The sequence below is a fragment of the Montipora capricornis genome, chromosome 4, assembly GCF_036669925.1.
Source record: "Montipora capricornis isolate CH-2021 chromosome 4, ASM3666992v2, whole genome shotgun sequence".
Taxonomy (NCBI): Eukaryota; Metazoa; Cnidaria; class Anthozoa; order Scleractinia; family Acroporidae; genus Montipora; species Montipora capricornis.
In genome coordinates, this window is record NC_090886.1 from 11,402,064 (window position 1) to 11,420,658 (window position 18,595).

At 40.0% G+C, this 18,595-nt stretch overlaps 1 protein-coding gene and 1 pseudogene across 1 annotated transcript in view; one reads left to right on the forward strand and one right to left on the reverse strand.

The window, feature by feature from the left end:
• LOC138045523 (tetratricopeptide repeat protein 28-like) overlaps positions 1-18,595 on the forward strand; it is a 68,798-nt gene that overhangs the window by 17,841 nt on the left and 32,362 nt on the right. The window lies entirely within an intron of this gene.
• The window catches only part of LOC138044733 (endoplasmic reticulum aminopeptidase 1-like), a 27,485-nt pseudogene continuing 9,022 nt past the window's right edge, over positions 133-18,595 (reverse strand).

Below are 18,595 nucleotides of genomic sequence, written 5' to 3' on the forward strand. Positions count from 1 at the left end.
TTCCCGGATTTGAGCTGTACGCACGGCCGCGGGCGTACGTGCGTATATGGACGCTACGCCTCTGTCAGCAACAACTGGACAGCAAAAGCACTAGCCATTAGTTGTGTAAGCGAGCTCTGCTTAAAACTGCGATATAAGGCTGTGGTCTCCAGTAACAGGAATCCTCTCGACAGAAACAACTCATTAGAGGTCCTTTTTTAGCCTCTCCCCGTTATTCAGAACTCCTGCAACCAATGAAACATGAACGTCTCGTTTGTCGTCAGAAGTTTCGCTAGCGATATTGCGGCGTATCTTTTCCAGGGTCTGTTTTTGCGCCCTGAGGGCCAGTTCACCAGAGGATAAGGCCTTAAATGTGTCCTTAACCTGAAGATAGAATGATAATTTTTTTGGACAATCGTGGCTCGAAAAAACTCGGAAAAATTCGAGTGCTTCCAACAGGAGGCAAACACGGACAAGAGCCTGCGATTCGTAAGCCCATCGGATGCTCCAGAGATTCGAAGCTAGACCATTAAGCTACAAAATTCGTGGGGAAAATGTGGCACACCACAATTAATTGTAAATGCTCATTCCCCAATTTGTGTGTGTGATAAAAGAATAAATTCTCCCCTATTCTCCCCTCCCCTTATCCGATAGCATTTTGCACCACATAATTATCAACATCACTATGGTGGAAAGGCGGAATATACGGTTCTTGTAGGTTCATATCAAATGATGTTTAACCCGGAATTTTCGCCAAGAGTTTGGTCCAAAATTGTAGGTTTAAGTGACAGCAGCCCTGCTATACTGAAAGGATCAAAGTTGTCGAAACGCGCCATTTTTGCAAGTGCATTATGGGAGATACAGACTGTTAACTTTGAGTCGCCAGTAATAAATACGACTCTTTATTTCGTTTCCCTCCGTTAACATCCACTATCTGCTGCACTTAACTGGAGGTAGTTCAAAACTCGCTTTTTTGTAATAACACGGATTTTTCTTTTGATAAGCTGGTCTGTAATGTTCTCAAGCAGGAACTCATGAGCAGGAGATTGCCTCTCCCACACAAGCCCCATAAGTAAACCTTTGCGCGTATCTTTTAATTTTTAAAACACCACGAGTTCTTCGGCTCTGCACGCGCTGTTTTAAATGGCCAATCAGAAAATAAAGTGATTGTCTAAACGAAGACAAAAACAGCAAAAACAATGTACGCAAATTGTGCAAATTGCAGCCAATTGATGTAACTGTGAGTGTCCTGCTGAATTAAGGGTTAGTGCTACAAATAGAAAGATACGCACTAAGGTTGACTCAAGGATACAGCGCTAGGGTCAGTACGCAGCTATTACAACGGCTCTCGGGATTGGTTCAGAAAACAATAGACACGAAAAACAATAGAAAAGAAAAAATGGACCCTAACTCTAAAAACAATAGAGCTACGTCCTATTTAAAGGAATCCAATGACATTAGAGGTTGTAAAGAGCTGCTTCCTATCTCTAGCGCTAGCCTGCGAGCAGGCTCTCCGAGGGACTGGAGCTCCTACTCATGGGCTCGTGTCTCAAGATAACAAAAAGCGAAATGATTGTGGAATTTGACCACTATAAACCACGCCGTTCTCAAGACACAAGGGGGAATTGTGTACTCGAAAAAGGCCTGGAAAGTCCCGATAAGTGCCCTATAACTTTTTGGATGTTTCTCGAATCTCCCGTTAATTTTCACCCCGTTCTTTTTCACCATAACTTGCTCGCTTCCTCCCGTTTGGCACCGCCTGATTGACACCGCGCTAAGAAGATCCCTGGGACAACCCCAGGCCTCGACTAGATGCGACTGCTGCGGCAGAATCCAATCTTTGGGGCACATCTTACAGGCGTGTCCCAGGACCCACGTACCTTGAATTGCACGGCACGATAAGATTCTTGATCTGGTCGAGCCAGAAAGGGTACAACATCGCCTGCGAGCCTGCTATTCCCACTCCGGCGGGGATACGGAGGCCAGATTTGGTCCTAGCGCGCGATTCTGCTGTGACTGTCCTGGACGTCACGATCGCTGGCGACAATGCTGATCTAGCACGGGTCCACGGCAGTAAGTGTGAATACTATGACACCCCGTCTATCCGAGTGTGGATACGAGATCGTTACAGTACGAATGAGGTCACTTTTTCTGCTGTAGCGCTCAATTACAGGGGCTCTATGGCCTTACCATCGACCCGTGGGTTACGAAGCCTGGGAGTGAGCGGGGAGTTCCTTGGTCTGATGAGTTTCGTGAGCTTGGAGCGCGGAAGTTGGATAGTTAACCAATGTCAGATAGCATGACGGCTAATCCCGTACGGGACCAGATTCTCCTTTCCTCTCGGTTAGCTAAAATGGCTGCGATTCAAACTCTCCGCCTTACATCTTAACCAAAAGAGCGACACCCCGGGCTGAACAGTGGAGGTCGGTGTGACATTCTGCGTGTCCTGCGGGCCCGGGTCAGCATTAACGCGTAACATCATTTTGTCACAACAAAGCAAAATGACTGTCGGGCGAACTTTTTCGCACAGTTCGTCAACTTTGAATTTAACGTTGCCTCGTATTGCAAATAGCCGAATGATTATCTCCCGCTCGATGGAATTTTGAAACATGGTACGTTTCGTTTGAATTACTGAGGTTCTTCATTGTTGCAAAGGTTCTAGCTCAAGATTAGTTTGGTATGTCACATGTTTCCTCTCTTTCAATCATGGGGATTCTTGCAATTGTTACACAGCGGAACCCCGTTCATACGGTCATCACCGGGCCTAAAAAAATTGCCCGTATGAACGGGGCGGCCTTATTACCGGGGTAAGGTAAAATATCGCATTTGCACTTCTTGAACAACTTTTCTCTTTAATAAACAACAGGAATGTACGTAAAGTAATTGTATAAAATACTTGAAACTTCGCTCAGTAGGTAAATCACTTAAAATTCTTAAGTGTACTGTACGTTCTGAGCCTAAAATCAAAACAAGAACAGGCCCAGTTCACTATGCTTCTAAAAAGGGTGCCGCCGTAATTACATAACCGAAAGACTTAAAAGTATCAATCATGTTTTTGATAAATGCACAATGACTTAATCCCTTCGAAACTTGCCTTACTGGATGTTACAGTAGTATCAAGATCATGTTTGTAATGAAAACAGGGAGGAGTGTTGCTGACAGTACTTTGTCAGTAAAGTAACTTGGCTGTTCGATTACCGTGGTAAACTACAAAGGTCAATGAAATTGTCATGTCACAGGCGTTTTGGTTTTCTAAATTTAGCGCGAGTGGCACAAACTGGTATACAGTGGAGGTGGGAGGAAGGGTGTGTGAAATAAAAGAGGATTTTACTGTTTGGTATTTAAAATTGTGGCCGTTGGCAATATTAACGGGTGACTGCATTAACGAGGGTTTCTATAAGAGAAAGTATAGCCGTTTTAACGGGCCAAAAAAAGTTGCTCGGCGCAATAAACGAGGTGACCGTATTACCGAGGTGGCTGTAAGGCGGGGTTCCACTGTATACAAATTTGTGCCATTTGATTTAACACTTCTCAGTTTTATTTTTGACATTTTTGAGACTGTTTTACTTACCATCTTGAGCTGCTTTGTCGTGTGAAAACTTCCTGCAACTGCTTTGACAAGATTTCCAAACTTGTAGTTTCCCCCATACCTGTCGGTGCCAAAACAAAAAGACATCCCCATAGCTTTCCAGGGCATAAATTACTACAACGACGACGACAGGAATTCTGTATTTTCGAATGTTCCAGAATACACTTTGACCCCTCCCCCCCCCCCCCAGGTTTTGCATAAACTATTTTTCTCAAATGCTCTTGGTGACACTGCATATTCTCAAGAGCATTTGAAAACAATAGTTTATGCAAAAATTGGAGGGCAAAGAAAGTGTATTATGGAGCATTCGGAAATAGAGAATAAACACATCTTTAGTTGTCAGGCATTGTCAATGGCTCACTAAAACAAAAATGCACGAAATCAAAAGACGTAAACGGAGACTTTTTTTTTTGCTACATTGTTTTTTCATGTTGGTCCCTTTTCTCAAGTTCTCGTTAGTCACTTAGATCTCATGGAAACACACTAGCCCATTGACAAACTGAGGATCGCCTTGCATCTTACCTTCTTGCAAGAGTTTTCCAGTTGCTGACTATAAAGCTCCATCTTGGATCTGGTTTGCTCATGCCCTTGTTAATTTGCTCTATCCAATAAAGGCTATCCTGAGGACGGACTTTGCTGTCATCTAAACTCAGGAGCAGATTTCTGTCGAGTGAAAAATGGATAAAAGGTTATCACTTCTTCCACAGTATCCTTCGTTTTTGCAAGCAAGCAATGATTGTTAAACAAGGATCAAATAAAAGGCCCCTTCTAAACTCGAATGAAAAATGGATGAAAAGGTCAAAGATTCTATTGTTCTGGCACACCCTAGAAAGGAAAGGAAAGGAAAGAAACTTTATTTAAGTGTCAAGTCGTTCTAGCGCGGCTGGAGCACTTATTGGGGACATTGTAAATTGAAATTACCAATTGAAACAAATGAAAGTCAAAATGTTGGTTTTTGAGGAAAGAGGAAACCGGAGTACCCGGAGAAAACCTTTCGGTGGAGAGTAGAGAACCAACAAAATTTGATATGATTGGTTGGGTCACCAAACATAAACAAACCTTACAAATGAAGCGAACGATGAGTACTAAATTTAGAATGGATATACAATCGATCCTATTTCCGACAATGCAGTGAACTACCGTTGCAACGAACCCTGTCTAACATTCTAAGGCAAATTGTAAGGTAACTTGCCGTCTATTAAGTTTTCGCGCTAAAGTCGAACCTGATTAAAATTCGAGCTTTTTTTAAAAAGCTCGAATTTTGTACGCTTCTAGGTAATTTTGTTTCTTGTACATGTGCTGTAAGATTTTGAGCAATAATCAAACTAATGAACGGTTGAAAAGCAACTTTTACAAACCAAATGGCATAGAAAACCAGGTAACAGAAACTTCTTCTTTGCTGACACACCTCAGTTGCTGACCAAAGTGCAGGTCGACTGCACCAATCAGCAGTTGTTCACACCTCTTTTGCATGACGACAATTTGCATTCATTACTACCCTTCGCACCCAGCGCGCCGGCGCTAGACAACACCAACAACATAATCTGGTGCGTGACTCGTGCATGGTGCCTTCGGACAGACAGGACCAGCGCTTTATTAACCAACATAGTCTTACACTGTGAACGAGCTTGTGAAACCATATTGACAATACATGAACATCAATGTGCAAGTGCGAATATAGTTGACAATACAGGTGTAGCCTGAAAAATGTACATAGAAATGCATCTATCTAGACGAAATGTATTATATAGATAACCGTAGTCAAAAAATTTAAGTGCAAGGGCAGTACATAAGTGAAAAAATTCGCACAACCGGAAACTAGGAAAAAACCTACGGAATAATACAGCGGCGATACGTTGCCCGATACGATAACCCGGGGTAAAAACCCAGTGGGAAAAAACCCGGGAACGTATTCCTCGATCGAATGCAACGCATTTCAGCTCCTAGGATTAGAGCTTTAAGTTTTCTAACTAATATAAAGTTAGGATACACTTCTTGGTGGCAGTCCAGAAGGCGAGATAGTGAAAACTAGAAATTCTACTTTTTATACCAAATAATTAGCATATAATATAAGCAGTTACATAATCATGAACAAAAAGTAAATACGAAACAATTGTTCAAAATATGTGAAGCCTTATTTCAGAAACAATGTGAATACCTTGAATTATAGTAATGCTACGAACCGTAACGAACACGCTTTCCAACTACTCTTTGTTCCGTTGGAAAGCATTATTCGCGGTAGTTCCAGTCCTTTGTGGAGGGCTAACAGTTGTTTGGCGCCAGATTTAAAGCAACCATTGTTCCTTTTCTCCACACAAAATACTGGAACGACCCAATATTCTCGAGGAACTTACTATACGGAAAGAGTCTGCAAAAATGCCACTCGTCTCGAAAACTCATCCATGCTCCGCAGAAATGAGCTTAAAGATTGTTTAAAGGTAAAACAATAAATCTGTCCGCTGCTTACAAATTCACAGAAGCTTGTGCCTGAGAAGAAAGTGCAAATACTAATCTCTTCCACAAGTCAGGTACCTCGATCTGATGCTGTCAGTGTCGAATGACGTAATGGCAGTCATTAAATACTTCCGGTCTGCATCAAAAGGCGACTGTTGATAGACTGACCACAGATAGTCCCAGTCTTTCTCGTTAGACTTGTTCGCTCCAAAAGAGAAAGCCAAGTACCGGAATTTGGGTCCAACATTCGGAAGGCTGCAGACAGGAAATGAAATTTGTGGTTTTCGCATCTCAAAATAAGAAGTTCCAGCCGCGTGAGTCAGTCACGGAACAATCCGCACAAATCCCTTCACGACTGCAACGAAGCTACAATCCTGGAGAAAACCTAATTATTCGAAGTTTTTTATCATTTCTGGAAAAGGTGCCCGGCAATGCCCACTTTTCCTAAGCGTCCTCCTCCTCCTAACGTAATAGGGACTTACGACGGCGACGTTAAAGAAAACAGTAATATGATTGGTCAAAAGAGAAAAAATAATGGCGCTGCAGATGCGACACGCACTTTAGCTCAAAATTCTGCGTTGCTCTGCATATAACAACGACAGGAAATCACCGAGGCAAGATCTGAGGGTTTAACGACAACTTGAACAATACAATACAATACAATACAATACAATACAATACAATACAATATTCTTTATTTTGAGAGGGTAATACATGATTAAACCAGTAAAGAGTTTTCTAACACATGGCCCTCTGTATATACCACAGACGACAGACCACAACACCGGGAACTACATGCCCTACTCTTTGCGACAAGTGTGCGGGTTCTTTTACGTCCCCCAAGATTATGAACATTGAAGGGTTGTGAGACGGGACCTCCGGCTTATCGTCCTTATCCGAGAAGACTATAGAGTCTAATCATTTGCAGATGTACATGTAATCACAAAGGCAGCACTTTCTCCTCAGTTATTTTAAGACCCTGAGTGTTGGTCAGGCTGGAGGTGAACTCACGACCTCCCGCGTGACAGCCCGGCCGGTGCTCAACCAACTGAGCCACCGGTGCGCGAACGCGAGCATACAACTGCCAATCCTTTATTCTCTATTCTTACGCTGAAACCGCTCACACCAATTTATTTTTAGGATACTTCATCCACATTGTACGACGTCAAAAAGATGGAATATCGCAAAAGAGGTTACGATATTGCAGAGTTATATTTTGAGGTCACGTTTTGTCGACGTCGCCTTTGTAGATCTTAAAGTTCCCATTGTTTTTTTCAGAAGGAAGCGCAAAATGTCTCAATATTGTTTTCTCCTCCCCTTCCCCTCCAATTTTGTTGTTGTTGCGCTCGCCCTATTCTTGTGCGGCCAGAAAAAACGAATTCGCTTCTCGCGCGCTGGAAACGTTTGCTACAAAGCCGTTGAGATATGGAAAATACGCTTAAAATGCAATTACAATTTTGTTCGGAATTGTAGACGTCGTTGCACTCTGAACAGCATCGACACCACCTCAGTGACTTCAGTGATTGCTACATTCGTGACTGAAGTGGATCACACAGCCTTTGATCACATGAAAAGTAAGCCTAAAAGGGTTTTTCCCTCACTGCGGCGTCATTTGTCTGCATCTATCAGAATCCTTCAGGTCGCGGCGTTTATACCAGTTTTTCATATCCGCAGCTCCCAACTCAGTGGCTTCATGGCTCAGTTGGTTAGAGCGTCGCACCGGTATCGCGAGGGTGATGGGTTTAAACCTCGTTGAAGTGCTGAATTTCTCAGGCTTCTCGTCACAATTGCTAAAATTGCGTTCATAACTGCAAGGATCATAGCTTCACTTGATTTACGATATCCGCAGTTCAATATATTATTCATTTCATATATCATTTCATCGTTCAGTCTTACTGAATAATGTTATCACTGTTAGGGACCGGTCATTATTTATGTAGAGCGAGGGAGGGGGGGGGGGAGAAAGAAGGAGGGGGGGGGGTGTCAAGGCTGTTTTAGATTGGCTAGAGGGGAGGCTAATTTTCGTTTAAACAATTAATAGGGGGGTCATCATTTCTTAGGTTTTGCAAGGGATCTTGTCTATGCTTTTGCAAATGGGATTACTTTTACGAAATAAATTTATTTCAAAGATTTAGGTGATGAAGGTGGACAACCCATTTAGAAGAATATTGTCATAAACTTCATTGCTTTAATATTTCACACTTTCATAAAAGACAAATCCAGATCAGCCTGTTTCAGTGTTTGATTTTGGCTGCATTCAATATCAAAATCAACAAAATATTTGTTGGTTCAATAACCCATGAAGTAATAAAACATGAATAAGAGAACACAAAATATATTGCTTTGCACCTTGGAAAATATATTGGAAAAAATATTTATATTTGGTGTCCAACATCTGAAAAGTGGCACTTTGATTGCAAATCTTGTGGTGGCAACTTTAGAAGATATATAACTTTTCCAGTGCTGGAAAGGACTATTTTTCCTACACTGCATGTACTGAAACAAAACACTACTTTATAGAACCAGTACTTTTCCAACCAGTACTTAACCATCACTTTTCAAGCTTGTCCATAATTTGTCCTATTGCTGGAAGGGCATCCAGTGCAAAGAGGCTATCTGATAGGCTAAGCAATGACATTTCAATGATTTACAAGGTACCTTCGTCTTTGCTCATACCAGACATTCGCCATGTGTATTGTTTGGCATTGGCTAGTCATGTCCATGTGATGCAAATACGAAAAAAATACAGAAATAAAATCTTAAGTGGAATAATTGGGGGGGGGGCGGTCATCAATAAAATATTGAATTAAGAGGGGGGGGCTACTTGCCATTTTTAGACCTGAGGAGGGAAGGCCTGGCAAAAATTTTCATCTATCAAAATATTTTTCCCTCCCCCCCTCTAGATAAATAATGACCGGTCCCTTAGACCCCTTCGGATGTGAGGAAAGTAAAATTGTGACCAGGAAATTCCTAAATGACAACACAAATATTTCGCAACTGGACTCGCATAAAAACAGAGACGAAGAGAAAGAAGAAGTAAAAGAAGGGTTTGACTGAACTGCCCAAAACCACGACTACAGCTTCATTTCGCGAAGGAAATAAATATATTGCAGTCATTGCTCCTTCTCCTACACACACAAAAAAAGGGGGCCGAGAGATATCTTTAAAACCATTATCTTCTATGTCTTAGAAGTTTAGCATAATTCCTCTTTTACCTTTCAAAAGACCTTTTCTTTAACCTGTTAAATAAGAGTGCAAGTATTTCATTGATGTCCTTTCTTTGACCGCTTTTCATGGCTTCGGATAGAACGTCGTATCTAAAAGACCTGAAAAAATAAAATTAGAATAAATGTTCGGAGCTGGGAATAAGTCTTTGCACAGCACTAACTCCTTTCTCTACTGTTGCGAGACGGGACGTTGCTACGTGCAACAGTGACGTCATATCAGGCCGTATCAGCAAATTTCTCTTTTTACAGTACTCCTCACAAACATAGTTGATCGATTTGTTATTAAAATTTGAGCACTGTGTCTTATATGTGGTAAAGATATGATCTCAAGGAAATTTTAAGCATGTGCACAGATCAAGAGCTTAAAGTGGTACTATGATCAAAAAATCACTTCCTTTTTTTCTTCACATTTTGAAAGTGTGTTTGCTTAACACCTGCCTGGAAAAAAATTGAGCTTTGATTTTTATCCAGAGGCTGTTTTCTTCGACTGTAAGTTTTTGATTTCACGGTCCGCCATTACTCACGTTCAAACTGACCGACTGGACTCTAGGGAAAAGTGACTTCATTCACTAAATAGCTTAAAATTTCAGCCTGTAAACGCAGTTTATTATGTATGCAAAACACGAGTTTAAAAACCTGAAAGCCCGAAACACCCGTGCCGCATATTAATTCAGTCGCTTAAAGACGCATTGCATTCTTAAACTAATAAGTCTTTGACGTCAGTTTTCTTCGACTCCTCCATCCAGCTCTCGCTCAAAATTCTAAAGTTGGTAATGCCGAACCATTAAGGTGGCTCAAACCAGTTTCAACACTTTGTTATTCGAAGGACCTTGAGATTGGAGACCTTGTTTTAGAAACATTGACACTACAACACTTTATCCCGTAACAGCAATGTAGTATGTACCATGTGAAACATCAATTATTGCTGAACAAGACGCAGTCAGTTTTGTGAGGTAACCATTTACCCTGGGAACATGAAAGCCTTGAAAAAACACCCTATATTTTGGCTTTAGTTGCTTGTTCCTGAAAAACGAACTCGGTGACCCCAATTTTTTATTGCACAGAAGTTATCAACAGGCCAAGATGAAACACTCTGTAAAGTTTAAAAAAATTCTGTGGGGCGGATTCAGAGCTAACTTAAATTTTCAATTATTTAAGGTGGCTCTGAATCCGCTCCAGAGCATTTTATTTTAAATTTGCAGAAAGTTTCATTCTGGCATGCTGATACATGGGGGTCACCGAGTTCGTTTTTGAGATATGAGCAGCTAAAGCCGAAATATAGGGTGTTTTCGCAGAGCTTACCTGTTGCCAAGGTAACTTTTTTACGTCACCAAAAGTGACCGAATCATTTTAAGCAATAATTGATGTTTGATATGGTAGCATAACATTGCTGTTAAGTGATAAAGTGTTGTAATGTCAATCTTGCTGATAAGAACGTTTCTATCAAGTGTTGAAACTGGTTTGAGCCACCTCACCTTGGAAAATTCCAGTGCACTTACTATCCTAATTACTTTATAAAAAACCATGACGCACTGCTTAACTACCGGCGATTTTGGCGTACTAGGAAAACACTGAGAGCAGGTGATAGGAGACTGACGACTTTCCAATTGCCCGATCGGGTGCTGAGCTCAAGGAGACTTGTGAGGACCAAGCCATTCTCCTGTTTCTCAGTAGAGCCGCAGTCCACGATGTTGCAGTCTGATCTCTTGCTCGAATCCTTCGGAATATTTGTTGAAAGGAAAGGAAAGGAAAGGAACTTTATTTAAGTGTCTAGTTGTTCTAGCATTGGAGCACTAATTGGGGACACTGTAAACTGAAATCAACAATTAACACAAATCAAGTCAAATGTTGGTTTTTGAGCGGAGGGAAAAATTGGAGTACCCGGAGAGAAACACCAAACTCAACCCACATATGACGCTGAGTCTGGGAATCGAACTCCAGCCACATCAGAGGGAGGCGAGTGCTCTCACCACTGCGCCATCCCTGCACCCCTAATGTCAGTCGGCGAGAGAGAGCGCGGCAGAAGTCAGCCCTCACATAACTACGTTATTGCCAAGCGTGTTCTCTGATGACTGGGCCAGGTTTTGGCCGGTTTCAAACGAGCCTTACATCATGTACAACTATAACAAAGACGGCGCACGTTTTGTGTAACTTCTTTTTTGTAAGAGATCGTGTCGAATATATCATCGATGTCTTCCGGTCTGTGAACCTGTACGCTGATTGGATGAGAGGACCAAGCTGAATCAGCTTCCAACGCAGCCAGCCAGCTGGTAGCTACAACTTCGTCGCGCTGTGACAAAAAATTCAATTTCACTGAACTAAAGCAAACAAATGAGGATGCATATTCTAATTTACAAACTTGGTGAAAGAATAGGTCAAGTCAAAGTCTGAAGACGGAGAAGATATACTTGTTCTTCTCTTCACAGGTAACTATTTTTTCATTCAATCAAAGCTCGAAATCGAAGTTAAAGCTTGCGAGGCTGTAAATTTTCTCTCTAGTGCTTTCAAAGTAATCTTTTTTATTTTAAAGTCCTAGGATTTGGACCACTAAAAAATGGTTTTCATTTTAATTATTCCAAGTTGATCTAATGACGATCACAAACATTCTGCTACTGTCTTTGTTTTGAAAGTGGGGCTGAAATCATTCTTAAATGGCGTATTGGTAACACAACGATCGTGTAACATGTTGTTTCGAAACGATAGGAGGTGACCATAGTTTCAACTGACGGATGTTCTCTAATTTGTCGCGAATGACAATAAAAGGAGATGAGATATTTTATTTGGCCTTATTTATAAATGGCGGTCAATTTATAATTCTTTTGTCCAAGTGCAAATTATCCTACCAAGTCTCGATACCGTACAGTGAATTGAAAAGAACTCTTGCTCTAAAATGAGGCTTGGTAGGCTACTGAATTTGCACATTAGCAAAAGAATAATAAAACAACCGCCATTTATGAATGAGGTATATTGGATTGCTAACTAGTTAATGACTGAGAGTGAGGTCGTTACGGCAAAATCTCAAACTGGGGCTTTGCCGTATTGATCGAGCGAGATACAGCTAGGCCGAGGTTTGAGATTTTGCTGTAACGACCGAACGGTCAAGGTTATTAAGTTGTTTATAACATGGCTAACAGAACGGTTAGAAAAACCAACTTGCACAATCAATAATCGGCCCGTGGGCATTATGGGAAAATAATGCCCTAGAGATTAAGGTCCAAGCAAACGGACGCAATATTGCCGTGCAACAACTCCCAACATTGTTGGCTGTTACCTGTTGCGCCCATTTGCACACCCTGTTGCAAGTTGTTCAAACTTTTGAGCCAACAACTCCCAACATTTCTTTTGTTCCGTTATCACTGAAGCGTAGCACAACAATATTGCACCCGTTTGCACAACGTATCCTTCACTGGCGAAAAATGTCTGATTGGTCGAAGCCTTGTCATGTGACTTCAATAGCTCAAATCAAACATGGCTCCCAAACATTCATAAAAGCTAACCTTTAACAGGCCTAATTAGGACTAAAGAAAAGTTTCTAGGCCTAAGGTTAGCTTTTTTTAATGTTTGGGATACTTTCTGTATAGATATTCTAAATGTTAATCTAAATGCAAACGAGAAGTTGGCTTGACACGAAATACGAGCCCTTTATCCGATCTCCGTCGATTAAAAAAAAACCTTTTTTCAGGCCAGTAAAACGGACAAATGTTTTGACTGCATAGTGCGTTTTTATGCCAGCGAGATTCTCTTTTTAGTTGTGGCCCACCGTACTTTTTAGCCAACAGTGCTACGAGGGAAATTTCTCAACAATTTCAAGGTCAACGCGAGTCTAGTTTGCTGTGACAATGTTTGAGTGGAAATTTGTTTGTGGAGCTTACCAGCTAATGGATTACGATCTTGATTTCAATTTCATGCGTTTATCTTTTAAAAAGTGGAACAAAAAAGATACCACTAAATTTCCAAATGGTTTCTCTTCCAGCTAAATATTTACACACTGTTTCCGCGGGAGCCCGCATCTAACAGAAAATGTTAAGATTTTCGCATTGTTTTTCAAAATTAAGTTGTTAAAATTGCCATTCAAGTGGTCCATTGAGGAAAATTTATTAAGACCGAGGGGAAAATTTAGAAATGTATTTCAGTCATTCAAAAATAAATTTTAAAGTGAATTTAGCAGTAATAATAACCAAAATCATACTTAACATGTCATAGCACCTCATATTGGGTACACCAGGAGGAAAACCTTTTAGGTGCAATTATAATTTGTTATAGTTGTTCCAAGCAAAATGCCAATTGTTTGCTTTCCTCCAAATTATAGAAATAAACATAGATTAGGTTAACTCTGAATAGCCAAAACAACAATATTCTAAGTTGAGAATTTGATTCAGAAGTCCAGCTTACTAGCAGGGAGAATTTTACTGTAACAAAATATTACTACAGCTAATAATACACTTTCACCACATTGTAGTGGGTTAATGTGACAACAAAAAATACTTAATTAGGAATTGATTTTATCTTCCAGCAATAAAACAGCAGGAGGATATAAAATTAGGTATCTTCAAAGTTTAGAAAACTTGTTGAAGGTGATCATTCAGTGCCACCCTCCAAAACTTTTCACAAATTTCACGCTGGCCTACTAAGTACTTCCAGTACAACAAATTATTTAACCTCTCTTTGCGGACTCTGGTTGCAACACAGCTGCTTCAATAATTTTAATCCCCTTGCATTAGATTTAACTTTAAAGAAACCATAACTTCATATTTCTGTAATTATCGTTCAAAAACATTCAGCAAAAGCATACAAAGCTACATTTGAAAGGGGCATAATCCCATGTTGCAGTTTTCTGGAGAAGACTTCACAGAAATAACACCTGTTAACCTTTCCAGATGTAAAGAGGGCCCATGATTCATGAGTCAATTAGTCAATGAGACTCACCGTCAATACAGCAATAATTTATTGATCAAGCCTATGCCCTCGTTTCAGTGATTAGGCCTAAGCACTCTCTGAAATTTTAGCTTTCATTTGATGGGTTAGGGTAACTGCACTAACCCATTGATTCATATATACTTAAGATTCATATGTAAAAAATATTTCAACATTAGATGCAATGAATTTTTAGCAATTGCTGTAAATAATAGTAATCATTCCTACCATTTCAAAGGATGAATAAACTAAAGTTGAATGCAGTAAGTGTAAGAATTAAAAAATGTGGTCCAATTTATTTAAGCTGTATTCAATTTCCATCCTTGCTTTAGTCCCTGGATAGTGTTAAACACTGGTGGTGAAGTGAACAAACTACCCCAAGGGGGATTCCCTTACAAAAATGACTGTTGTTCTTGTTGTTCCTTTTTGGAGAAAAATTTGTGGATTTGTACTGCTTATGATACTGAGACCAAACAGCTGGCAGAGTTGCTGCAGTACATTTAAGGCTATCAATCTGAAAAATGAATGGAACTGTAGAACAATTTGGTAAGCGAGCAAATAGCTTTTACTTATGAATTATAAAATGCCAGTCATTTGTCAATTTAGAACTGGTTCCTCTAAGGGGTCAGATTTCTTTAGCCTACATACACAAAACAAGATTCTGTTACCTTTAAGATTAGGGTTGTTTTTTTTTTTTAAAAAGACCCCTCCTGAGCAAAATGCATCCTCATGTTGGGATTCTCATTGATTTAATGACTTTTATGATACTATGCAAAATTGTTCTACAATAATACTCAAACACCATAAAAATATTTTTAACCTAACTTTTTTGCAAAGTTTACTCCTTGAACCACCAGCTTAAACTTTGATACTTTGTTCCAAAAGCCAAAGCAGTTGTATAGCAATGGTGGAGGTGATGATTAATCACTTTGTTTTGGTTCAAATGAAGAAAAAGAAAGTCAAAGTAATGATCGCACTTTAATTAACGCTTTCACCCCTAAACCGGCCATACTTAATATTTTACTCTGTCTAAAGCCAGAGTATTTTGCTCTGTCTAACACCAGACGATTTTACTCGTCAATGGGGAACCCATGAAGTAAACAGTCTTACAGTACTTCTCAAAATAAAGAAAATGAATTCTGTGGACTTAAACATTAACAAATAGAAATGGCGTATATTCCAAATATCGTTACGTAAACTCTTCAAGATTTAAATTACCTGCTTCAAGAACTTGAACAAATGAATATTTTGAATATTTTTCCTGAACTCCTGCAACTATGTTCACTTTTTAATGGTTTGCCCTTTAAAAGTAACATTCAGAAATAATGCAAATACAACTGAGGCTCACTGTTTTGCATTATCTACAAGACAAGACAACGATATCCTTTATTCAAACACAATCAATATTAAAGCAATAATACATGCTGGTGGGGTCATGTGCTAACTATAATAAAGATACACTACAGGAAATAAAAGCTTAAAACTATGTGACAAACATAGGATATCTACACATAAGGGATAAGAAAAATAAATCAATTGCTATCCAAAGATCATATTGCAAATACACCAAATGGTAAAGGTTGATTGACAAGTTCCTTGTGCAAAATGGTAGAGCATGTTTGAAGTCCAGCAGGACCAAGATGAGAAGTTATGATAAAAACTTTAAACATATTTTTTACCAAAGTTATTATCAGGCCTTCTGATATTACGCGATGGTGCGATTTCGCACAATCGACCTCAAATCGCATCCGATCGCACAATTCACGAAAAATCGCATAATTCACAAAAGGACGCACAAAATTCATAAAATGAAACATAAATCAAGACGTTTTTTCGAAATTCCTGCATAAATACGCCATTTTTAAGATGATTAATCTTGGAAAAAGGCTAAAAAACCTTTGTCACCTTCGATTTCGTAAACATTCGAAGTTCAAGGCTTTATTTTTCATGTCGGGGACCTGGTACGAGTCTCCTTCTATTGGTGCAACACAAACACGCCCTTATATACACACCACTGAAATGACACAGTTGCCTTCTCTTAGGGAAGAGATTTGTGAAAAATAAGCGAAGTTGTAGATTTTTCGGCAAAATGTAGTTTCTTTCGTTGAAAACTGATAAAAACTTACTCATGGATAAGTTTGTTGTGAAAACGCTTCCCACATTCTGCTCGATCTGACAGCTCACAATCGAGCAAGAAAGTACCTCACAGGTACGCTCCACGTGGACGATGGACTGATGTTTTTCTCGTCGTGCAATATTAGGGCCTTTTATCCGAGAGAAAATAAGCCGCGGCTTACTCTGGCCACGGTGTACAAAATACGCAAAAGGAACTATTTATACGAATATATATTCCCAGGTCAATATAAGCCGCGGCTTGAAAAAGACGTGAACGTAGATTTTGTACCATTTATATGGGGTGAACATTCGAGTCTTCTGTAAGCCGCGGCCAGAGGAAGCCGCGGCTTATTTTCTCTCGTATAAATCGGGGTATGGCCCTATGGTGATTGACCATCTTCGGAAGTTCGCGGTTGACAAGCACCTTGATCATTCATTTGGCATGTTAGCTGTGTCCTTTCAACTTTTCAACTTTTATTTATCCCAACTAATGTCGATCGAGATACATAATTACTGTTCCTTTGTGTTCAAAATGTCTTTAGGGCAGCAAAAAAGTGTTTTTCTTAACCTGAAACCGTATAAAACAAGCTTAAAATTGCTGAGAAAAAAATCGCATAATTTACATTATTTATCGCATAATTGGCCTTTCTAATCGCACAATCTGCCCTGAAAAAATCGCATAATTTGCATTTTTTAATCGCACCCTATCAGAAGGCCTGTATTTTACTGCCATCAAATCCAATGAGACCTTATGCATGGGACACTGTTTCTAGCTGCAGCTCCAAATCACATAATATATTAATAAATTTTGCCATCTAAGAAAAAACCAAACATGTGGGGTGTAACCAAAAAAAGTCCAAGGCAATAAAGCTTCCTTTCAGCCTTTTCAGGAACAACTATCCACTGTCAACCATACTTGACTCAAAACAGAATTTCCTTGATCCAACAACACATGATAGTCCCCTAAAACCAAAATTACATCATTAATGCTTCCGGAAAACAATAGATTTCAAAAACAGTCACGAACCTGAATCTATAGATATCTATATACATCTGTACCTACAATTCTGTTCTTCCAAACATTATTTTAACTAACATGGATTTTGATTTTGATTTTAAACTCGAATTAATTGCAAATCCGACCATCACTTGGAAACTACTTGAACGCAAGGATCGTTGAGTTGTGACTGCTAAAAAGTATAATAACTTAGACCTTCACCAGAAAAGGGTAAATGACCTTAAAAGCAGCTATTTAAAATATTTGATACTAGCTAGGGTTACGTTCCCAATGACACAATCACATTCAAAATCAAATTCACATCTGATCGAATCATTGATCATTAATGTAGAGGTGCCGATCGTAAGGTGTAACGCAGAAAAAAATAACCTTCACGTTGAACAATATTGCCATTTCCCTGCCACCTGGTACAAGCTAATTCACACATGAACGGAAACCTTAGGAATCTTCCTTTCTGCACATTACAGTAACTTTTTGTACCCGGTGGCAACAAACTTTCCACATTAAAAATTGCGTAAAAAACTCACCTGTTTCGCAGCTCTTATCCCACGAAATAAAATTTTCCAGGAGCAAATTTTCCGAAGATGCTGGTTGGATTGGACTTTCAAACGACCTGCACAACATAGACGTTCTCTACGAATACATTCCACTTGAAACTGGCGTTAAAACTAGCCTTGATCGCTCTAAAAAGAACGGAAACCAACAAGCTACCGATTCTCAAACGGCAGCCATATTTCTGTTCCTCTAGGGAGTGCTTTTTTCACGAGAGCCAATGATAGTCCCGGAAACGCGTCACGTGCCATATCGTCCGACTCATGCGCAGACATTTTTCGCCAGTGAAAACGTATCCTTACGTATCCAACACTGTTGGGGCCACGCACGCGCATTACAATATGATCTCCATGGAAATGCACGTGTTTACAAAGTCTTATGGGTCGTATCCTTCCATTATACATTGCATGTCTTCAAATTGTTGCAAGTTGTTGCATCCTTTTGGACACCACTACCAACAACATCCAACATCTACCAGACCGACAACTGCCAACAATGTTGACAGTTGTTGCATCTGTTTGCGCGTAGCTTTAGCTGCTCTAAGACAATCACAGCGCGCGTTATATCGGCCTGAAACACTAGCCATATGACAAAATTTGGTAACAACAAGAATGCGAACGATGCCGTTACCATGTCCCAGCCCTTGATCACGTGATTGACGCCAAATTCATACTGGATAAAACTAGCGAATCCCTCGTTTAACCACAGATCATTCCACCATCGCATGGTCACCAGATTTCCAAACCA